Raw genomic sequence first — 25,493 nt, 5'->3', positions numbered from 1 at the left:
CTATATGAGTCAGAACTGACTCAATGGCACTTAACAAACAAAAACAAGAGACTTCCAGATAGTGACCCATCAAGAGACGTTACCAATCCGTTCTTATAAAGAGACTTTTTGAAAAGTCAAAATGTAAGGTCAAATTGCATTCTAATAAGTGCTCCTCCAAAAAAATTACATATAATAATTAAATTTCTAAGGTCTAAATCCTGACCCAGACTCCTAGTGTGGCTCTGTAGGATCAGCACTGGACTGCAAACCACAAGGGAGGCAGTTCAAACCCACCAGCTGCTCCTTGGAAACCCTATACACAGAGTTGCTATGATTTGGAAATGACTCGGTGGCACTTAATAACTACAAATCCTGACCCACTTACTTCAAGGACTATTTGATAGAGTAACAAGGTAGAATAATTAAGCAACCCCAGTCTCTTTAGAGTTTGTTTTAGCAGGATTTGATCTTTAGTATAAATAATTTCTTCTTTGATTTTCCTGCCATCACCATGGATTCCCCATCCCTTACTGTTCCAAACCAAGGATTTAAGTAACACTTTGAATACGAATTTCCTAAGAAGCCTTTTGTGCCTTTATTTTTTCTTAAAACAATCTTAGCTTCCTAGGCCTGAGACACTGGCTTTGGGGCTTTTGGAGAGATAAGACTTGTCAATGTTTTTCTGACAGCTGAACTAAAGAAAACCTCTCACACACATCATCTGATTTGCTTCATGTCATTTTGATCGCTCTGTCTGACAGTTCCGATCTAATTTTCCTTTTTAAAAAAAGTATCCATTTCAAAGTTTCAAGTTCTTAGGATTTGGGATCTTTGATTAGAAAATTGAAATTTAATCTTGAATTCTGGGAAGGAAATGTGAACAAGGTTAGTGAGTTTCTCTTCGATAGAAGATTCCTGTGACTCGGATTTATTATGGTAATGCTTTGTTATTATAAACCTTCTATGAATAATATTTTGGGAAATACCACACAACAAGGCACACACTATAACACCCGGGGAGAGAGAGGCAACATCAATGAACTGAGAAGCACAATTATCTCATGGTTATGCACGCCTTTAAAGTGTGTTATGACTTTTGTTTTTTACAACTCATAGAATATTTTCATTGTAGGTGAAGCATCAGACATTTTTATTCAGAGGAAGTGAAACAAAACGAAGGTTGTGTCTACTGTGTGTTCTGAATAGTACCCTAGTGGCTCAAATCCTCCAGTGATGCCTAATTTATAACCAGAGTGTCTTGCAGGCACCAGGACATTCTGCTTTAATGTCTCTGTCATGGTCTTCTGCTAACCAAGGCACAAATAAAGAGGCATTATTTGGAAACAGTGATTGGTAGGTTTGAACAGAAGGATTGGCTAGTGTGCCTGCAGTAGGTATTGCTTTAGGTTGATTTAGTAAAATAAAATAAAATAAAATAAAAAATTAAATTTTGTAGAGCTTGATTTCATTTGCTTGGTGTTTTGGGAAATCAGGTCAGAAATTTGAAGTTTTAAAGTTATATAGACATTTCTCTAGGCTAAATATAAGGCAATCCTGAAGAAGGAAAGTGAATCAGAGAGTACCCAAAACTTAATGACTATTGCATGGCTTATTTATGTTATTTCTTTTAACCCTCCCAACACTCTACAAGGTTGGCATTGTTGAACACATATTACAGAAGTGAGGAAATCCAGGTTTAGAATATTCAAATGAATTGCTTACATAGGTAGAAAATGGTGGAGCAGATTTGTTTATTTCCGTAGATTGCATGCAGGTTGCTTGATCCCGTATCTTGGGTGCATTTCCATGAAATTAGTATTTTTTCTAACGTGTATTTTTTCTAATGTGTATTTTGAATGGTAGTGCTAAGGATGCTGTGTAGGAAGGGAATATGGAGAGACATGGGCCATGATCAAACACATTGGAAATGTTGGCTCAAAGACATTTATATACCTAAAAAAAGTTCTTGTACAACTTCTCAGAGATTTGGATTATCACCATGCAGCATTATCTAAATATATTTGAATGGCATGTGACTTTTTTCCCCCCAAGGGGGGTAGTAATGTTAGGGGCCCCTCAATGCTTGAGGAATAAGGTATGCCTGACCTAAGCCATGGTATTTTCAATAATCTCATATGCATGCAAAAGCTGGACAGTTAATAAAGAAGACCATAGAAGAATTAATGCTTTTGAGTTATGGTGTTGGAAGAGAATAATGAAAGTGCCATGGGCTGCCAAAAGAACCAATAGATCCGTTTTGGAAGAAGTGCAGCCAGAGTGTTCCTTGGAGGCCAGGATGGCCAAACTTCATCTCGCATACTTCGGACATATTGTCAGGAGGGACCAATCTCTGGAGAAGGATATCATGTTTGGTAAGTTGGAGGGTCAGAGAAAAAGATGAAGACCCCCAGCGAGATGGATTGGCAAAGTGGCAGCATCAATGGGCTCAAGTGTGGCAACAATAGTGAGGTTGGCCCAGGATCGGGCAGTATGTCATTCTGTTGTGCATAGGGTCGCTATGAATAGGTAGCTTCTAGATGGCACCTAACAACACCAATGCTTTTTAACATGTTGAGGCTCATGTTCTTGGGAGCACCCTCATTAGGCATGCCACATTTGTACTCTTGCTAACTTAATGCTCCCCCACATCTACCTGAAACCCCTCGTGATGTGCCTTATTTGAACGCAGATTTTTTTGTTTTCGTTTTTTTAATCACTTAGATAAAGGTCTGTGATCATGCTTGTCTTCAAAGACAGAGAAAGTGAGCAAGCCTGTATCTGTATCAAAGGCAGGTAGGCTTGACAACACTAGTCCTTTGCTTATCTTTGCACTGTGAATGTGAAGCATCCTAATGGTCACTCTCGGAGAGCACACTCAATGCTCATCTTCTGTGCCAAGGAAGGTGGGAGGCAGATGCACAAACAAACAACGGCGATGCAATGTGATGTCAGGCAGTGGTGGAGAGATACCTGGAACATAACAGTAGAATTGAGGAACACGTGACTGTATTGGCAAAGGGAAGGAGGGGCAGCAAGGGAGGAGGAAGATGGAGGCTTGAGTCTTAAAGACAGAGTGGGATTTGATTAATCATAGAAAAGTTCCATTGATTTGACCCATGAATGGTAGAGTAGAACTGTGCTCTATAGGGTTTCAATGGCTGGCTTTTTGGAAGTAGATCACTAGCCCTTTCTTTGGAGGTGCCTCTGAGTGGACTGGAATCACCAGCCTTTTGGTTATAGGCCAAGCATGCTAACCATTTGCACCTTCCAAGGACTCTTAGTCAAGTATAGAGTAGAAAAAAGTCACTTTATGCCAAGGAATAGGCACAAGGAAAGGTCTGGAGAATGACACGCTGTGATCTATGTAAGGAAGCTGAATACATTTGGTGTGGCTGGAACATAAAATTAGGGTGAAGTGACAAGGGCTAAAGCTGCCTAGATGGACAAAGATCAGCCAAGGACTTCCTTGCCTGCTATTAAAGAACTTGTCGATTTCCCTTGTAATAGATGGGGAGAGATTGTGGGATTTGAATGAGATGGGATCAGAGCTGGGCTTTAATACGTTAGCTCAGGGAAGGTGTAATCCTAGCAATGGAGAGTGGCTATGATATAGTCAAGAAGAGCTAAGCTGTCACCTGCACTTAGGCAGTGCAAACCATGGTGGAGGGAAGACACAGCTTTTGGCTCCATATTCAGAAGGGACAATGATGATTTGGGAATGGACTGCGTTTGAGAAATGGAGAAGACAGAAAATGATTGCTTCAGCCAGAACATGAAGTGAGAATGAGGGACATGCCCATGGATTTTGATATTTACATCAAAGGATGTGGGATCATTTCAGATGTGGAAGCCTCTTCACTAACATCTTCATATTTGTTTTATTCGCTTGTTTTCTGCTGAGGCCAGGAGAAAATGGCTAGGGCATCCTAGGAAAAAGTCTTAACTTGGACCTGTATGCTAACTAGTCAACCACTCAACTTGGGGTGAAGAAAACCATAGAATATGATGTAGGATCTGCTCCCATTTTCCATGTGTACCATGCCTGGCTGTGTTTCCTTGGACCAGATCCATCAGTCTTAATGTCTTCATCTGCAGATCAGAAATACTCTCTACACTTGGCCAAATATGTGAAGGTGATCTACTTACGGCAAAGCTCACTTTGTTGATGTAACCAGTCTGACTGGTTGGTAGGTGGCCTCTTCCTTCTTTGTCTGAATCTTTATATCTGGCCAACGAGGATAGCCTTAATCTCAAATGGAGAAGGACCCATGTTTCTGACTTGGGTGTGTGAGTGGAAAAATGCGTCTGTCTACTAGTCTTCCCAAATGATCCCTCAGGGTCCAAGAAGGAGCTTGCAGGGTGTTGGTGAGTGTTCAGTGACATTACTTTGTGGTTAACTTTGTGGTAAATTCTAAGGGTTTGTACAATTGGGTTACTATTATCCTATGCATGGTTCTGTTTTAGTCAGTCAGAAAACTGTCTGGAAAGAATTCCCTGAGTGTTCTCCTTTCTCTAAATTTAGAATCTTTTATCTTTGCCTTATAATTGGAGCTCTGAAAGTGTTGGGGAAGTTGTCATTTGATGTGTTGCCTGATGGAAGAGCAGCACAGCGGGATTTCTCTTCATGTGATTCCATATCAAGTGAAGGACTCACTGGAACCACTGAGGCAGCCCCTTAGACGTTCCAGAGATTCTGAGGATTAAGTCTTGGGACCCACAGGTTCCCTCAGTGACTCTCCCTGTATCTGAGAGTACTTTTTTTTTTTTGCTATATACTAAATTACTCCAAAATCTAGCAACAAATATTTTTTACCTTACAGTTTCTGTGGCGGCAGGAATCCAATTTTGCTGCTTCATGATCTTTCACAAAGCTGTCCTCAGGGTATCAGCTGGGCTGTGGTCTCATATGTAACATGGGGGGATCTACTCCAAGCTCACTTATGCAGTTGTTGGCAGAATTAAGTTCTTTGTAGATTGCTGGACTTCACTTTCTTGCTTCCACTTGGCCAGACTACAGTCTTGGAAACCTATGGGGCAGTTCTTCTGTTCTACAAGGTCACTATAAGGTTCTACAAGGTTGCAATTGACTCAGCAGCAGAGGGTTAGATTTTTTATTTGGAATCTTTGTAGAAACAAATTGTCAAACCTTCCTTCTTACACACCATTGGGTGAGTTTGAACTGTTAACCTCTAGGCTAGTTGTTATTTGTTGTCAAGTCAGTTCTGACTCATAGCCACCCTGTATGGGGTTTCTGAGGAATGGCTGGTGGGTTTGAACCTCTGACTTTGTGGTTAACAATCTAGTGCTTATCTTATGGTGCCACAGGGCAAACACCCATGGATCAGTTTGGATTGAAACTTCAATTGCAGCCTCTCCATTGGGTAGCTGACAAAAATGGCAGCTGAATTCCATCAGAGGGAGCAAATGGGAGATCAAAGGAAGGCATGCAAAGAGAGAAGACACATTTCTGCAACCTAACCTGGGAAGTAACAGCCCATCACTTTTGCTGTATTCTGTTAGAAGTGAGTGACTATGTGAAAAAGGAGGGATTATACATGGCACAAATATCTGAGGGCAGGAGCACTAAGAGCCACTATAGAAGCTGTGCACCATAGGTCTCCTACATAGTGGTCACAGGACCCCTTGTCAGCGCCCATTCCAGTCTCCAAAGCATTGCTGCAGCCTAGTTGCCCCTTCCACCCAGGCTTATTTGAATTAACAGTTTAAGCTTTCATTTTGATATTGTTGTTAAGTGCCATTGAGTCGATTCTGACCCATAGCCACCATGTATAGGGTTTCTGAGGAGCGACTGGGGAGCTTGAACCACCAACCTTGTGGTTCAAACTGACTTTGCTGTCCAGTGCATTAACCCACAGCGCCACACTGGGACTCCACACAAATCCTTTCCAGGGTCCCAGCCTGCAGCTCTTTGGTTTCCACCATCTAATCCACACTTGGTCCTAGGCTCCTGGCCCTCCTGTTTGTCCAGCAGGGAGAGCATATGGGAACCAGACCCAGAGCATCACCAGAAGAATCACAAACTGATCCTGGAGGACTGTTGGTTCACAATCATTCCAGACTTTCTTGGTGACAAAGACCCCCTTACCTTTGTTAGCTTGTGGCAGATGTTCTCTCTCACTGCATGATGGCTCCACCATGCAGAATTGATATTCACCGTCTCCTAGGAGAGGTTGCTGGCAGAAGCACTGAAGCCTATGATCTCGGTAAAATTCCTAAATGAATCTTTAATGCCTCGAGAATCTGGGGTGACCCAATGTTTCCACAACATGTAAGCAATCTCTAACGAAGTTGAACATTTCCCTTTTGGGCTTGCTGAATTGTGGAAAATAAATATGAAAGAGCTTTTAAGATACCTCCTAATCCCTGGGTGAGCACAATTGCTCTTTTGTTTACCTTAATGTAATATGATCATGATCTAGGTGCCCCATTTGGATGAAGCCTTGAAAACGTATTCACCTGTTGACTTTGTTAATAGGGATTTAGGAAAACCTCTCTGGCTCCAAACCCAGATTTTTAAAGCCAAGTGTCAAGTGGTCGTTCCTTGTTTTCTGTGTTGAATTTCATTAAAGATCTGCGTAAACATAGCTGAACAGCAACTCTATTACTTTTTGGGGCCAGCCAATTATGTAAATTGGCATTTGCTGGTGGATGGTGTTTTTGATCCATTGGAAACTGTAAAGGGTGGAGTTTAGGGGTGTTGGCTGACCTTGAACTGAGAAACAGGGGAACTTACTTCTCATGGTCCAAGAAGGAATAGAGATAATGCTAAGTGTGGGGACAGTACTTTAAAAAAGCAGTTGCTTCCCAACCTAACTGTGATAGAGTCTTGTCCCACAGAACCTCCACAGGGACCTGAAGGAGGTTCTGTGCCTGTCTTCTGGCTGACCCACCGCCTGTCTCCTCTGCCCAATTGAAAGAGATGAAGCTGGGGCCCTCGGGACTTGTGGGGACTTCCACTGCCCGCTCCCTTCACAGTTTCACTCCTGAGACCCACCCTCCTTGCCTTCGGAAGGCATGATGGATTGGTTTGAAATAAAACCATCTCATTCCCAAACTGAAAGGTTCCTTTTTAAGTTTGGGAATGACTTGAAACCACTGGAGAAAATCACGTGCCAATTATGTATAAACTCCTTCACCACAAGGTATAAAGGAAGCCGTAATTCGGGGGACGTGGGTTTGATTGAATTCATCTGTTTTCATTTTGTAAATCTAGAGGAGAGAGAATCCATAGTGGAGGACAGCTGATATAGTGTAGCTTCTATTCCTGGACGAGGCAGAGGTGGGTTTGTTGGTTTACAGCTTCAGACCTGGGCTTCTTAGTTGTAGAGAATCATCAGAAATTCCTACTCTGGAAGAGAAGTCAGCTGCATAGATGGCAGTGTCAGACTGTCCTAGAACCAGAGACAGAGAGGAGATCATGTTTTGTTCATTGTCCCACCAAGAGCAACTGCCTCCCACTGGAGAAATCCCACCTCCACCTCCCCAACCAGGATTTACACTGAGGCTCTGTGTTTGCCAGCAGCTGACAAGTCAGACTTTACCCTTAACATCACTAAGTATGTTGGTACTAATTAGGTGAAAAATGAGATGCATTGTTAAAACTGACTTTTCTTTCCTGCTTGGCAGTTTGACATTGTGGGACACTGAAACCTCAAATTGCCTCGCATAAACATGCCCGGGGGTAACTGTGGGTTACCCAGCAAGGGAAGGAATAAAGGTCCCTTCACCATCATTCTCATCTGTCATCAATGAAAGACTGGCATGTTAATGGGCAGAGTGGATTAACTAATATCCCTATCCAAGTGTGCGTGGCTGACGGCCTCTGCTTCTGGCATGCAGAGTCAGAAGGCAGACAAACTTAGGTTGAAATCCCAGTTATGCCACACAAATGGTGGCATGATTTGGTGGTCTTCCTTTAGCCTCAATCATGTCATCTGTAAAATGGGGATGTACTTAGTCCATTAGGCAGAGTCCCTGGGAGGTGCAAGCAGTTAATGTGCTTGGCCACCAACTGAAAGTTTAGAGATTTAAGAACACCCAGACATGCCTCAGAAGAAAGACCTGGTGATCTACTTCTGGGAAACTATCCACTGAGAATCCTATGGATCATAGTTCTGCTATGACAGCCATGGGGTTGCCATGAGTCTGAGTAAAATTGATGACAACAGCCGTTATCCCCAATTGGGCTGTTACTACCTGGATGGCATGTGAGAATCATGTAGCACACATGGACAGAAGGAAAGTGAGTTGCCAGTTAGCCATCCTTCAAGATTCTTGTACCCTTCATACTAAACTCCATAGGATGGACCTATTGGAGTCCTTGCCATACCCAAAGGCTGCAAACAACTTTTTCTAGGCCTTTTTGCATTCTTCATAGGCCGCTTAGGGTCACTTGCTCTATTTGGACCACTGAGTTACTGGGTTTCTTGAGCACTGCCTTTTCATCCACCTTAAACCATTTAATCTTTATAACACTTAAACTATAAAACTATTTTTCCCTAAATGCAATCAATTGCTGCTCTTGCTTTTATTGAGTCTAATCTTGACTTGTGTTTTTAAGGTTTATGTCTTATACATTATATTGTTGTTGTTCAGTGCCATCGAGTCGGTTCCAACTCACAGCAACCTTCTATAGTTTCCAAGGCTGTAAATCTTTGCATGAACAGAAAGCCTCATCTTTCTCCCACAAAGAGGCCGGTGGCTCAAATCTCTGACCTTTTGGTTCACAGTCCAGTGCACTAACTTTTACTTCTTCCTTTCCTTCTTCTCATCTCTTGTTGTTAGGGTGTCAGATGCTGTCAAGTCGGTTCTGACTCATAGCGACACTATGCGCAACAAACCAAAACACCGTCTGGTCCAGCACTCCCCAAGAATGACTGTTAGGCTTGAGCCTAGTGTTGCTACCCACTGCCAATCCAGCTCATTGTGGGTCTTTCTCTTTTTTGTTGACCTTCCACTTTACCAAACATGATGTCCTTCTTCAGGAACTGGTTCATCCTGACATCATGTACAAAATACAAGAGACAAAGTCTCGACATCCTCGCTTCTAAAGAGCATTCTGTCTGTACTTCTTCCAAGACAGGTTCATTTGTTCTTCTGGTGGTCCAGGTACTTTCAATATTCTTTGTCAACATTGTATTTCAAATGCATCACATCTATAGCCTGGAAGGATTTGTCATTGTCCAACTTTCCCATGCATATGAGGTTATTGAAAATACTATGGCTTGGATCAGACTCACCTTAGTCCTCAAATTGACATCTTTGCTCTTGAACATTTTAAAGAGGTCTTGTGCAGCAGATTTACCTAATGATATATGTTATTTGATTTCTTGACTGCTGCTTCCATGAGTGTTGACTGTGGATCCAAGCAAAATGAAGTCTGACAATTTCAATCTCTTCGTTGTTTATTTATGATGTGTTTTTTCTTATTGGTCCTGTTGTGGAGATTTTCATTTTCTTTACGTTGAGGTGTAATCCATACTGAAGGTTGTCATCTTTGATTTTCATCAGTAAGTATTTTAAATTCTCTTTGTTTTCAGCAAGCAAGATTTTATCACCTGCACATTGGAGGTTGTTAATGAGCCTTCCTTCAATCTTCATGCCATGTTCTTCATCATATAATCCAACTTCTCATATTATTTGCTCAGTATACAGATTTAATAAGTATGATGAAAGGATACAACCCTGCCACACACCTTTCCTGATTTTAAACCATTCAATAGCCTCTTGTTCTGTTCTGACTCTTGGTCTATGTACAAGTTCCTCATGAGCACAATTAAGTGTTCTGGAATACCTGTTCTTCAAAATGCAATCTGCAGTTTGATATAATTCACACAACTAAATGTTTGTACAGAGTCAATAAAGCTCAAGTAAACATCATTCTCCTCATCTCTAGTCTATTCTTAATTATGCTAATATTTATTGATTGCCAAGTGGTTTTGGAGTCCTGGTATGGCGCTGTGGGTTAATGAGCCAGACTGCAAAGCCGTTTGAACTGCAAGGTTGGCGATTCAAGCTCACCAACTGCTCCTTGGAAACCCTATACAGGGTCGCTATGGGTCAGAATCGACTTGATGCCACTTAACAATAACAACAAGTGGTTTTAATTTGGTTTTCTTAACTTCTTCATTATTATCCAGTTTTAATGAGAATAAGGAGGCTCTGAGTTATTAAGTAATTTCCCAATATTTTCTAGCTATTAAGTGGTGAAGCTGGGATAGGATAGTGATGGTTAAATGCTAGATTTCTTGCCTACAGTGGGTTTAATTTCTGGTGGGTACACCTGAAGAAACCATGTGGAGCCATGCCTGACTTCCCCTGGCTGCACAAGGGGGAAAGAAAATCAAAATCAGCCCAAGGTCAATTCCTATGAAGCAGAGGTCAGACATATTTCCACCCTACAGCCTTCTTTACCCTATTTTGACACCAACCATCCCTCCCACAACACTCTCTGCTTCACATCTGGGTTTGACAATCCATTGCAATGGCCACACAGAACTCATGATAATATTCATGATTATGGATTTATTAGGGAAGCGAATGGTACAATTCAGGATCAATACCCACTCAGGCTGATAAAAGGTGATGGGGATAAGACTCTTGTGGTTCAATAGGAAATGATTGCTATCAGGTCTGACAGTGAGTGTTGGAAAGGTAAAGGTAGACATTTTGTAACAAAAGGAGGGGAATGGTTGATTTTGCAGTCCAGGAACAGAGATCCCTGGAACCATCAAGGGAGAAAAGCTAAGTGTGGGACCCTTTCTGGGGAAGCAGTAAAGCCAGGGATGGAGGCAGAGATGATGACGTGGAGATAAGGAGCGGCCTGGGACTCTGGTCTCAGGGAGGGAGAGGGGCTGTGTGCTGGTGGCCAGGGGGCAGGCGTGTGGGGTGTACCCTTTGTTGTTTGATGATATATGAAGGGGATTGTAATCACTGCAATGAAATGAAATACGATAGGATGAATGTAAAGATAATGTTCTCCCATGTAAACTATCACATAATTCACAATAAAAACTTAAAAAAAGCAACAAACCCACTCAGGACACAGTAGTTCTCCAGTCAGGAATGCCTCTTGTCTGCCATACTGTAGACACGCCTCACTCTTGTCTTTGGCCTTCAGTCATGTGGCCCCTTGGCCTCTGCCTTAGTCCATGGGCCTAGAACCTGCAACTGCTCTGTCTCTCCATGCCACAGCCTCTGCCATTGCCTGTGCCACTGCTTTGGCCATTGCCATTTTTCTAGGTAGGGATCTCACACTTCACTCACACTTTTCCTTCTTGATGTTCCTGGGATCTTCCATTCCTACTTCTGAGATGGTATCTTTCAAACCTAACTGGATGGCAAAACTAACCAATCCCAGCCTTAGAGTCCTGCATACCTTACTTGGGTGGGATCATACAAATAAGGTACATAGGACTCTAAGGCTGGGATTGGTTAGTTTTGCCATCCAGGTGGTGTGATGCTGTAGGATCAGCACTGAACTGTGAACCGCAAAGTCAGCTGTGCAGATCCAACAGGTGCTCCTTGGAAATGCTATACAGGGTCGCTATGAGTCATAATCAACTCGACAGCACTTAACAACAACCCAATTATTTGGTTGGAATTAAGAAGAATTGGATAGAAAAGCCATATCCAGTAAATTCAAGGTATGACTCCACCTTACACACAGCTACCCACCATCTGTCAGTGGGGCTGTGTGTTGCTATGATGCTGAATGGGTTTCAGCAGAGATTCCAAACTAAGATGGTCTTAGAAGAAAGCCCTGGCAACCTACTTCCCAAATCAGACAATCAAAATTCTCTGGGCCACAAAGGGTTTATACATCATAAAGGACCCACAACCCACCTTGGGAATGGGGCAAGATCAGGCAGCATTTCCTCCTATTGTGCACAGGGTCACCATAACTTGGGAATGGAGTCAATGACCGCTAACAACAACAAAGTGCTGGAGCTGGGATTTGAGCCTAGGCCATGGGAACCTAAGCTCTAAGGACGTCACCTACTGTGATGGTTCATCCCATGAGAAGTAACTGCATGAGTGAGTGACCAAAGTGTGAAGTACAAATCTGACAAATTGAAAGATTCACTTGTGAATGGTGAAGGTTGAAATGGAACCTTCAGGTATGCCTGAGGGATTTGCTGCAGGATTCAATCCTCCAGGCCAGTTCTCCATCTTGCCTATTCGGTTGAGATCTGCAGTACAGTCTACTTTCAGAATAAAACAAATCTCCATTTCTTTAATATATTTTTTTTTTACCTGGCTCATTATGGATTGAACTATGTTCCCCCCAAAACGTATGCTGAAGTCCTGACCCTTGTATCTGTGAGCATGACTTGGCTTAGAAGTGGAGTCTTTGAAGATGTTATCAAGGAAACAGGAGGTCAAATTGGAGTTGGGTGGGTCATAATCCTCCTGACTGGTCCTTATGAAAGAAGAGAAAATACACAGAGACAGGGAGACAGACAAGGATGCCACGTAAGGCTGCCTGAAGCTTAAGCCATGGAAGCCCGGAGCCACCAGAAGCTAAGGAAGCAGTCTGGATCGATCACTCTCTCAGAAGGAGTCAAGACAGCTGATATCCTGATTCAGAACTTCCAGTTTCCAGATCTGAGAGACAATAAATGTCTGCTCTTGTAAGCCACTCAGTTTGTGGTCTTTCATTTCAACAGCCCTAGGAAACGAAGACATTGCTTTTAATGGCAAGGAGAGGGGAGAGGGAACACATCATAGCTTCTCAGGGCAAGTTATTCCTGAAGACCTAAAAATGAGTTGGGTTGCAACTGCCTGCCTCTCAGCAGCGAAACTTGTATTCAGTAGTCATGTAGGTTTGCACTCCAGCAATGACTCCTGCTTCTCCAAAGTCTTGTTTTTGTTCATGATGCAGGCTACCATCACACAGCTGACATATTTTTCCTGTTATTTGCTTTGGGCACCAGGATCTCTCAGGCTTTTCCTAAGTTTGAGACTTAGTGTCTCTATTTTGTTTTCAGGATTTCCCTCCTGGAGGCGTTCTGAACTTCCTGGTTTGGGTTGGTGGTTTGAGGGCACAGTTTCTCATAGAGGTAACCTACTACACTTCTCCTCTGCCTGTCTCGAGAGTAGGGATAGCCTATCCTTGGGGGTGCATTCCCAGTCAGTTTTTGGAGACTCACCAAAAACAACATTTCCAGGATAATTTGTCTTTGTGGCATGGGTAATGAAGGGACACTAATTTGGTCCTTTGCAGATAAGGATGATCTTATCAGAGGTTGATACTCCATGCCGTTGAGAGCATGGGGCTTTGATAATATTTGCTTTTGAAATGCTGAAGTGAGTGAACCCCAGCTCTCTAGATCCCTTCAAGGAAGCTGACCTAATCTTACCCTGATGTAGGCAATTTTAATTCACAGAGATTCCGCCTAATGATTTTGGTGATTTACATTGCTGTCATTCTTGAGTGTTATTATGTTTTTAAAGAAAGGGATCAGGCCTGTGGAGACATTAAATGCTTCCTTTGAAGAACCCTGCTCACCATGTAAAGGAGACAAGTAAAACAAAAGAGCGTCTTCCGTGATCCAGGCAAAGTCTCTCCTAACTCCGGAAGAATGGCATCCATTGTACTCACGTGGTGTTTAGACATGTGTCTCTCCATAATTCTTAATTGAACCCTCAGAGTAAGGCAAGGGTACCTACTTGGTCAAGCTTGAGTTGACCCACTATCATTCTCCAAAGCAGGGTGCCCTTGATTCCGTGGAAGGGAAGTTTCTTGCATTTTAAGGAATGAACAGAGACACTCAGTAAAGTAGATTCAGAGAGGATGCTCTGAAGGAAAACTTGAGGGATTAAGTGGCTACTTGAAGACTTACAGAAAAACTAGATCAAGAGATAGTAAACTAGAGACTACCATTTGAGAGGAAGTCTCAAAACTCTGATGACAACTGAAGGGAGAAGGTCTGGTCTGACTACATGGTCAGAAATTACCATGAGTGGTTGGCTTAATGACTGTGTTTTCCCTTCCACATTGATTAACATCTACCGTATCATAGAACAGGCTCTCTCTAGGGCCTTGGGTCAACAGGCTTCCATCCTCCTTCACTTGGGTTATTGTAATTGCCCCCTAACTGGTCTTGTTGCTTCCATCCATGCCCCCCACATCCCAACAGTAAAACCAGAGTGATGCTAGTAAAATATATGTTCAGCTCTGAACATGCCTCTGCCCAACACCCTCCAAAAATTCTTCACATCTCTCAGAGAAAAAAATCTTTATAGTGGTCTACAAAGTTGTACAAGATCTGTCCCCCAATATCCCCTCTCCATCCCAGAACCACCACCAGATTGCCATACAGCCACTGAGACTGACCTCAAATACCATCCCCTCCAATAAAAGGTGCTTGGACTTCTGTGGGTCCCTTAACCCTTTGCCCACATCTCAGTTTTAGAATGTACTCTGGGTGGTACAAACAATTAGGGCACTGGACTGGTAAGCAAGAGGTTGGGGGTTCAAGTCTACCTAGAAGTGCCTTGGAAGAAAGTCCTGGCAATCCACTTCTAAAAATTCAGCCAATGAAAACACTTCAATGCACAGTTCTCCTCTGACACTCATGGGGTCCCTGTGAATCAGAATTGGTAACTAGTGCTGTCATCTAATTTTTCTTCTCTATTTGCCTACTCCACTGGTCTCTGGAATTTTTGCAAAAGGAACTGCGTTTCACTTAGCTCAAGATCTTCTCAAGACCAAATGCTCAGGAAGTCACTGTTGATGGATATGGGCATGACTCCGGTTGTGTTATGTGGCAACCAGCACACAGAACTCATTAATGGGATACAGTTCATGGTTCACACAACACTTCACATGTTGTGATTTCCAATAGGCACATCTAATAGTTGAAAGACTTGGTTTTCCTGTCCCACAAGAGACTTACGCCTGGAGAAACAGTGCCTGTGACTATGTCTAGGGAGGGTGGACGAGGTGAGGAAAACAACTGTGGGGCCAGCGATGCCCCCTGCCCGCTACTGTGGGATGACCCCTCCCAGATGCTCCTTAGCTGCCCCCCACCCAGTCTGCAGCTTTGTCATATAAATGTTGTTTTTTGAGGCACTCCACCGTGGTGGGACAGGGAAGGAAAACCCATCACTGGAGACACATGTGTTGGCTATGCCTTTTCCAAAAGCTGGAAGTCAGGCTGCTGCATGCTGCTTCGGAAGAAAACCCGGCAGGAGGCTCTGAAGGTGCCATCCGCACCCCTCGCCCTCTCCCCCGACACACTGGAAGGACCTTCCATAAACCAGGTCTCCTCAGGGGCAGGCACACAGTGAGTTCCAGGCACCAAAAAGGTTTGGAAAAATTACAGGGGGAAAAGTCATTTGCTCATGGCATGCTGCCCAGGAGGGTTAATATGATCCTGTAGACAGAGCCCTTCCTGTACAACTTGTAATTAATACGGATAACTTATGGCTACAGGAGGTTATGGGGCCAAATTACTTAATAGGTTTCAAAAAGGGAGTTGTTGCCATGTGTAAGAGTAACATCTTTTCTTGGGCAAGCTGGGGGTAAGCCTACAAAGCTCTATTTGGGGCAGAGAGCAGATACAAAAGCCTGGGTTGCGATAAAGGAGTCCCTGAGTGTACAAAGGTTAAGTACTTGGTTGCTAACCGAAAGGTTGACAGTTTGAATCTATCCAGGGGCACCTAGAAAGAAAGATCTGCAGATCTGTTTCTGTAAATTCACAGCCATTGGTAGCCCTGTGGAGTGCAGTTCTATTTTGACACACATGGGTCCTCCATGAGTTGGAATAGACTGAGGGAAACTGGTTTGTTTTAAAAAATAATGCGTGTGTATATATGTAGAGAGTTATAGATAAAAATTAGGATGCTAATTCTCCCAGTACTTCACTTCTAGGGATTGCTATGTGCCTGACATAATACACAACATGTTGGCTGCATCTGTGAAATTCTCATCAACAGTGGGTACTGTACTCATCCCCATTTGACAGGTGACAGGAAAAGAGCCCAAAGATGTGAAGTCACTTGTCCAAGGTCACACAACTAGGATGTGCAGAGCTGAGCCCTACACTGAGGCTCAGGGTCTCTAGACCAGCCCTTCACGATGGGACCTTAGTTTTTTGCTGCCACAAGTTAGAGTGAGCTTGGGCCAGGCCCTCTAAGTCCACTCCCTCTGGCTTACTGCAGTGTGTTACAGTGAGCCTATATTTGGAAAATACATTTAATCTTAATCTTCAACAGTCTGCCCCTATAGCAAGTCCCTTAAGTCTTGAGCTAGTGTCTTCAACTGTTTTGGGAGGTTAAATGTGTATTGAATACATTATACACACGGACAAGTTACTTGATTGTTATTCTATGAAATTTTCTATAAACATTACAATCTACAATCATGAAAATGTTGTTGTTCTTGTTTTTAAGTGCCATTGAGTCCATTCTGACTCATAGCAACCCTGTATAGGGTTTCCAAGGAGCTGCTAGTGGGTTTGAACCACTGACCTTGCGTCTCAAACTGACCTTGAAATCCAGCGCATTATCCTGCAGCACCACACCAGGATCCATGCTATCCAACAGATTTTTCTACAATGATAGAAATACATTTTTTCTGCAATGTTCAATAAGGTAGCCACTTGGGGCTAATTGTTGTTGTGAAATGTCATCGTGTCGGTTCTGACCCATAGTGACCCTGTATAGGGTTCCAAGAAGCGGCTGGTGAGCTTGAACTGCCGACCTGTGACCAATGTAATTGAAGAACTGAATTTTAATTTTAAATAATTTAAATTTGAGCAATCACATGCACCAAAAGGTTACCACTATCTTGGACAGCACGGGAGATGGTTTTGGCATGAGGGGTCCTTGAAGACCGTTTAGTCCAACACCTTTCTGTGGGACAGGAACTTGTTCAAGAAGTTAGGTTTTCTGATATCTTGATGCCCTCCAATTAAAAAAATTGTGAACGACTCAATTTAGACTAGGAGATTAGAAAAGAAGATTTGTCTCATATGAAATGAGTAGCTGGCAAGATATCTGTGAAAACTAGAGAAGGAGCTACGACCATCGTGGCCGTGCCCAGGATTGAATCTCCACTGAGAGTCCAGCTCAGTGCTTCTTTGACGAGCAGAGGGCCTCTTTTCTAGCAACAGCTCAAAGAAAATCCATCCTGAGCGTGATGAAGACGATCTCAGGACTCAGGATTGCAATGCACGCTAAGGGTTGTTGTTGTTGTTAAGTGCCGTCATGTTGGTTCTGACCCATAGCAACCTGTAAAGGGTTTCCGAGGAGCAGCTGGTGAACTTGAACCGCTGACCTTGCAGTTCAAACAGCTTTACAATCTGGCGCATTAACTCACAGTACCACACCAGGACTCCCAGTAAGGGTTGTTATTGTTGTTGTTATTATGTGCCGTGAAGTCAGTTCCAACTCATAGTGAATCTGTACAGGGTTTCTGAGGCTGTAAATCTTTACAGGAGCAGAAAGCCTCATCTTTCTCCTGCGTAACAGCTGGTAGTTTCGAACTGCTGACCTTGCAGTTCGCAGCCCTATTCGTAACCACTATGTTAAATGTAGATCTGTAAAAAGGAAGTAAAGTCCCGTGGTGAGGCTGCAAGCTCGGTGCCAAATCACAATGCATAATTGTGCCTGATTTTTTCCATATGTATCAACAAAAACAGCCTCGCTTTCATGGGAGATGAAAGCGACCTCTTTCTTTGGTCATATTTCCTTTGTGTGTATAGTTCCTAGGTCTCCACTGGGTTCATCATTGTCTGTTTAAACCCTCCCCCCTTTTTTAAAAATCTGAAATTGGGGATATGGAGGATTTATGAATACATGATCTTCCTTTGTTTTCCATAGCCGAGACAGATGTTGTTTTGCTCTTCTCTACTTTTTCAAAGAAATTTGTCTTCTCCTTTTCTTCCTTTTATTAACAAAAGTTAATTTGTCAAATTATCAGTGAAATGATACTCCTGGGGTAGTAAAAGCAATGAGTGTTTAAGAGCAGCAGATTGGTATATTTTAAACTGATTTTAAACCACAGCATCTACTTATTCTGTTCTGAGGCCTGCCTCTTGGTCTATCTACAGGTTCTGTACAAGCACAATTAAGTGTTCTGGAATTCCCATTCATCACAATCTTATCCATCATTTATTATGAACAACAGAGTCTTTGCACAGTCTATTAAAAAAAACAGGTAGGACAACTTTCTAGTATTCTCTACTTCCAGCCAAGATCAGGAAAGGTGTGTATAAGGCTAGTCTTCTTTCATCATATTTACTCAATCTGGATACTGAACAGATAATCTGAGAATCTGGATTAGAAGAACACAGCATCAGGATTGGAGGATGACTCATTAACAACCAGCAATATGCAGATGACATAACCTGGCTTGGTGACTTGAAGAACTGTTGATGACGATCAAAGACTACAGCCTTCTGTATGGATTACCCCTCAACATAAAAACAAAAAAACAAAAATCCTCACAACTGGGTCTGTAAGCAACATCATAATAAACAGAAAAACTATTGCAGTTGTCAAGGACTTCATTATACACGGATTCACAAACAACGTTCGTGGAAATAGCAGTCAAGACATAAGATGATGCATTGCATTGGGCAATTCTGCTGCAGAAGGTCTCTTTAAAGTGTTAAGATGCAAAGATATCACTTTAAAAACTAAGATGTGCCTACTCAAGTCATGATATTTTCATCGCCTTATATACATGCAAAAACTGAACAATGAGTAAGGGAAACCAAAGAACCGATGCCTTTGAGTTATGGTGCTTATAAAGAATGTGAAATATACCATGTACTTCCAGAACAAATTAGTCTTTCTTGGGAGAACTGTAGCCAGAATTCTTTTTAGAAACAAGGATGGTGAGACTTTGTCTCACATACTTTGGGCATGGTATCAGAGGAGACCAATCCATGGAAAAAGACACCATGTTTGGAAGAAGGTTAATGAAAAAGAGCAAGATGCTCAATGAGATGGACTGGCAAAGGATTGGCAATAATGGGCTCACGCAGCAATGATCATGAGGATGACTCAAAACCAGCAGAAACTGTGCTGCTGAGTAGGGTCCACAGGAGTGGAAACTGACTCAACGACCCTTAACAGTAGCAACAGCAAGGGCATCAAAGGAGAAAATCTACTCTGTGTTCAAGCATGGGGGAAGAAGAACTCAGAGAGAGCATCAAAGCCAAGTTGCTGAGTAAGTTGAGTTTTGAAGGCAAATCTGGTATAAACAGGGTGACCGGCAAAAGAATAAAGAAAGAGGATGTCATATACAAGAAATAAGCCCATTCTTTCTCCTGGATCTAAAAGGTTCTGCTAACGGATCGAATTATGTTCCCCTTCTTTCCATCCCCCACAAAAATATGTGTTGTTAATCGTAACCTTCATGCCTGCACATCTAATACCATTTGGGAAAGGGTTGTCTTTACATTAACAAAGCAAGATTAGTGTAGGGTTTGGTTTTGAGTCAATCTCCTCTTTTGTGATATAAAAGAGATGAAAACAAATGAGCAGAGGACAGATGGTTAAGATAGATGACAAAGCACAGGAAGACTTCTAAGAAATCAGGAAGAAGAATCTGAAGAGACAAAGATCTTCTTCCAGAGTTGACAAAGAAAGAAAGCCTTCTCCTAAAGTCAGCACTCTGAATTTGGAATTCTAGCCTTCTAAATTGCAAGAAAATAGATTTCTATTCCTTCAAGGCATGCACGTAGTAAATCTGTTACCACAGCACTAAATAACTAAGACCCTTGGTAATTATTTTGCTATGATCTGTGTCCTTGGCATGCTTTACACCAACTGGATCTATATAATCATGATACTACATCATGGTGTACTTATGGACATCTCTTCCCAAATCTGTGTTTAATGAATTCACAGTGATAGCTTGAAATCAGCGAGGATTTTTACAGCATGGAAATGGACAGATGCCGTGAATCAGATCTTGATTTACTGTTTTGTTGATAGTTTATTAAGCGTTTGGTTAAAGCAAGTGATGGAGAAAATGTAGACAAAGCAGATTAAACTTTAAAATGATGTTGTGTCTATAACTGTTACATTATGAATAGCACACGATTTGAGGAAAGCTCTTTGGGAGACCAAAGATGGTCAGATACAAGCATCTCCTCAACTTTGCAGAATTAGTTTGATTTCACTATCTGAATTGGATTTTAAACTTATGGTCCAAAGGGACCACCAGAAAAGAGGCATGACTTTGAGGACTGGAATGCTGGATGCTATGAAGTTGAGCCTGGGAGCTAACCTTTGCACTTAGGAGAGAGAGAGCCTCTGTTTGGGGAGACCAAAGCCTCCAGATACTAAAATCTCCATTTTGCAGATTTTTACCAGGGCTTCTTACACCTTAGGAACTCAGAAGATGTGAAAAGTCTTTTATAAACTTAGATCTTAAAAAGGTCTTGGTTTCTTTGAGAAAACAAAAAGGCTGAGTTAGAGAGAGTACTTCATTTACAGTGCTCCTACATCTTGGATGAATCAACCATTCTGACCATAGCTGTATGTTCTGAAGGACGTAAACAAAGGCACCAGGGCAATTTGTAAACCATTTGTAGACACCTGGGGAATGTCTTTATGCCAGAGTTTATTGACATTCATGTAAATTAAGCTTACCCAAAACTCTTCTCTCAAGAAAGCTCCCTTTCCAGTTACCAGCTGGCCTTATCTTCCTTTGATAGTTAAAGAGTTCCAAGGATCCGTCTTCATCTGCTGTTGCAATATATTCTCCTTCTGTTTATCCCTGGATTCTGTTGGATTCTGTGAACACCAACCCTAATGCCTGATGTGCTGAACCAGCTCCCAGAATCATCTTCATTCCGGTTGCCCTTAGGTCAACTTTTGACTCTGCTGACCATTCTCTCTCCCTTGCTTCTTTCTTCCCGCCACTTCCACGGTGCCAAGGTTCTCCCCGAATCTTTCAGTTCTGTGCTAACTCTCTTATCTTTGCCTGCTGTTGAAATGTCCACTCAGGTTCTAGACTTGTTTCTATTTTCTCCGTTTCACTCACCTTGTGTCACCTTATTAACATTGTCACTCATCTTTAGGCACACAACACTAAGCATACATTTCCAGTCAGACTCCATAGTTGGATACATTATAGGTGCCTCAGATACAACTCTACTTTTTCTAAGTTTGTCTTTCTCTTACCCCTGTATCAATTAGTGGAGTTACTATTCTTAATTCGTCCCAAGCTAGCAAACAGTGGTGATTCCGCAATAAAATTCACATCTTCCACATTGGTGATTCGGTTTTATTCCCAGCTCTGGTAGCATAGTGGTTACGAATCAGGCTGTGAACTTTAAGGTCAGCAGTTAGAAACTAAGAGCTGTTCCGCAGGAGAAAGATGAGACTTTCTGCTCCTGTAAAGATTTACAGCCTTGGAAACCCTGTACAGGGTTGCTATGAGTTGGAACTGACTCTATGGCACATAACAACAACAACAATGCATTTTAGGTACAGCTCCCACCTGTCTGTCACTGGGGCTTCCGTGATGCTCTGATGCTGAACAATTTTCAGTGGAGTTTCCAGAATAAGATGGAGTAGGAAGAAAGGCCTGGTGAACTATGTCTGAAAATTAATCAGTGACAACTTTATGGATCATAACAGTCTGATCCAAGGGTCAGACCATTGTTGATGGGGCTGCCATATGTTGGGGTGGACTCAATGGCAGCTAGCAACAGAAATTCTAACAACATTTTAAGTTAAATATCTCTTACAAATGAGTTTAATTGTGCCATCTGTTTCGGAATCTGGTGAGCTTTAGTGTCATTGTTTCCCTCACACATATTCTACCTTTTCCACTTCCACAATTATGTTGTTGTTATTGTTAAGTGCCATTGAGTCCAAGGAGCAGCTGATGGGTTTGAACTGCGGACCTGGGGGTTCACAGTCCAGTCCTGATACTATAGTGTCTCACCAGGAGTCCTTCCTTGATGGTAGTGAAATCCACCACTATAGTTTAGACCAAAACCCAAAATCAAATCCACAGCTGTTGAGTTTATTCCAACTCATATAACCTTAAAAAGCAGAGTAGAACTGTCTCACAGCATTCCCAAGGCTAAAACTCCTAAGGGAAGTAGACTTTGACATCTGTCTACAAGCGCTTTAACTACGGCACCACCAGGGTTCCAGTTTAGACCACAGGACCAGACAGTTAAGTGTTTAGGCTTTGTAAGTTATACAGTCTCTGTTGCATGTAGTCCATTTCTGCAATTGTAGTGGGAAGGCCGCCATAGACAATAGAGAAAGGAGAAGGCATGCCTCTGGTCCAATAAAACTTTATTTAAAAATCAAGCTTTTGGAAGGATTTAGTCCTGGAGTTTTACTTTGGCCCTCCACTTCCTTGTTTGGACCATTGATAGCTCTCATATGGATTGTTTTATCAGTCTAGGATTTGTCTCCCTGCCTCATTTTTACTTTCTTCTAACTTTTTGTTGTTGTTTTTTTTTTAATCTTGCTGTCTAAAATACATTTTTGTTGAATGAGTGGACGAATACAGTGAGCTTACTAGGGTTGGTGTCACCCAGTCTGGTAACTCATGATGTCACCCCCCCCCCCCCATGGACCTCCTCCCATACAGAATCCTTAGTAATAATGTTTAATATCAATTCTAATAATAGAATAATGTGTGATATGCATAGTTGTGCACTGCTTAATTGTAATATTTCTTAGACTGCATGAATATTAACAACAGAATGATTTAGTAAAATCTTTCTACACTGTTACAATATTATTAGTTACCACATTGTTAATAATGGAGGCAGAAGACTGGAGTCTTAAAAATTTCTCCTTCTTTTCCTTTAATTAATGCCTCATTCTCAAAAATATTTCACAAATACTAATTACTACCATATTGTATCTAAAACATGAGAACATTTGACACATTCCTGTACTATTAAAACCACTGGCAGCAATGAAAACCACGCCTGCTTGTAGCGTGTGCAGATGAAATCATTGTAATGAAGTTTCGTGGTAATGAACTGGCACACACTAGAAGATTCAAAAGCAAATTAGCGAAGTTTTTGCCTTGTAGATATATTGATACATGTAAGTTGGGTTTATGAAAAATGGTTTGTTGTTATAACTACAGGAATATCTTTTTATAAAAATTAATCAATTCCTGCTGAAACAATGCACTAAATTTTCAGAGTTGTTGTTGTATGTGCTGGCGAGTCGATTCTGACACATGGCGACCCTGTATAGGGTTTCTGAGAAGCAGCTGGTGGGTTTGAACTGTTGACCTTTTGTTATTGCCCCCTTTGGCAGTGTCACCTTGTCCTACATCCCCTGTGCCCCATGCGTGATGCCACTAGATGAATGCATCTTCCTAAAATGAAATCCCAGGTAGATACATCAGACGTTGAGACTCTAGCTGACGTAAGTCTTTGAACATGCTACGCAGTCATGCTTTTTGAACCTTCTTTAACTTTATTCTTCGTCCTGGAATACTTTTCTCTACCTCAGATCCTCATACCTGCCAAACCATAGGGCCAGACCTACAAGAACCTCTTCTAGGAAGCCCTATACAGTGATGTCTCCATTATCAACTCAGAACACTTTCTTCTCTAATACTCACTTAAATAATACTCCACCTCTTTCATGAAGGAACTCTGGTAGCGTAGTGGTTACGAATCAGGTTGCCAACCTCAAGGTCAACAGTTCGAAACTACTAGCCATTTAGCAGGAAAATGATGAGGCTTTCTGCTCCCATAAAGATTTACAGCATCAGAAACCCTATGCAGGGTCGCTATGATTCGGAACTGACTCCACGGCACACCACCACCACCATCTCTCTCATGGTGTCATCCCATAATGAGCCGATCTCATGGTAAAGTTATTTCTGCCTGTGATTTTCTATTTCCTTTAGTCAAAAGCTCACTAAAGGGAACAAAATGTCTTTTAAAAATAAAAAATCTGTACCTTGAAAAATAATCTATTTTTGTAGTCCTTGACATATTCCTGTATTCAAGTACAAAAGTTCCTTTGCTTACATATTCTCTATTTCAGGTACAAAGTATACTCATGCCCATTTTAGAGATGCAAAAGAACTGTCCTGCAGAGATAAGGCCAATTCACTTGACCCATCACTGGCAAAAGGCATTTGGGCTTGATCACTTCAGTCTCATCTGCCCCTTGTTCCACAGCATGTTTGCTGAGTCAGTAATGAGGTTCAGTCTTTTTCTTAATTAAAAAAAAGTATTAGGCAATAATGTAAAAGTGGAGGGAGTGATGAAAAGACTGGAAATATGAGGCCTATGACGGGAAAAATAAACAAAAAACACAAAAGACAGGGAACTACAAAGTGTTGTATGCATGGGTCAAATCATAAATTTAAAGAATAAAGAATGAAGCAAAAAGTCTGTGAAATCTAAATTTTGTCTGAAAGCTATTTCCCTGAGATATTTTTTAAACCTTAAACCATGAAATCTTAAAATCTAACAATGGTGGTGGTTGTATGCCGTGGAGACGATTCTGACTCATGGTGACGTTGTACAGGGTTTCTGAGGCTATAAATCTTTATAGGAGCAGAAAGTCTTATCTTCCTCCCATGGAACCGCTGGTAGTTTTGAACTGCTGACTTTGAGGTTAGCAACCCAATTCTTAACCACACCAAAGCTTAAACAATAGTTTACCTTAAATAGTAAGGAATGTCTGCCTTGAGCATTCTGCTGTTTTATTATCACTGATACTGGCCAATTTGTCATTTTGGCTTACTGTGCTGAGAATGACAAACTAAACAGGAATGTCATCTCATTCAGTGTCAAAAAGAGCATTTTAAAATGTGTCTTGAAGTATAATGCTGTTGGTGATAGGATAGTATTCATACAACTACAAGGAAGACCAGTTAATATCATTATTATTCAAAGTTATGCACAAACCACTAATGCCAATATGATAAACTTGAAGAATTCTACAAGCTTCTTCAATCTAAAATTGACCAAACATGTAATCAAGATGCATTGATAATCACTGGTTATTGGAAAGCGAAAGCTGGAAACAAAGAGGAAGGATTCATAGTTGGAAAACATGGAGTTGGTGATAGAAATAATGCTGGAGATCATATGGTAGACTTTAGGAAGACCAATGGAAAAATTTTATTCAACAAAACTGGCTCTCACCAGCTATAATATGCAGGAATCAAACTGACTACATCAGTGGGAAGAGAGGATAGAGAAGCTCAGTATCATCAGCCAAAATAAAGCCAGGGGCCAACTAGAGAATACACTATTCAGTGTTCATATTCAAGTTCAGGCTGATGCTGAAATAAATTAGAACAAGTCCATGAGAAGCAAAATATGACCTTGAGTAGATCCCACCTGGAATTAGAGACGACCTCATTATAAGGTGATATGTCTGATTCCCTATTTAGAGTCTGCAGGTTTGTTTTACTTTAAGTACTTCTATATCTGGAGGAAGTCCAAAGTGCATTGAAAGAAGTGGCAAAAAACAAGGCACCAGGAATTGATGGAATAAAAATTGAAATCTTTCAG

This window comes from Chrysochloris asiatica, unplaced genomic scaffold (genome assembly GCF_000296735.1).
Source record: "Chrysochloris asiatica unplaced genomic scaffold, ChrAsi1.0 scaffold00006, whole genome shotgun sequence".
Classification (NCBI taxonomy): domain Eukaryota; kingdom Metazoa; phylum Chordata; class Mammalia; order Afrosoricida; family Chrysochloridae; genus Chrysochloris; species Chrysochloris asiatica.
Note: the sequence above shows the minus strand (reverse complement) of the source record.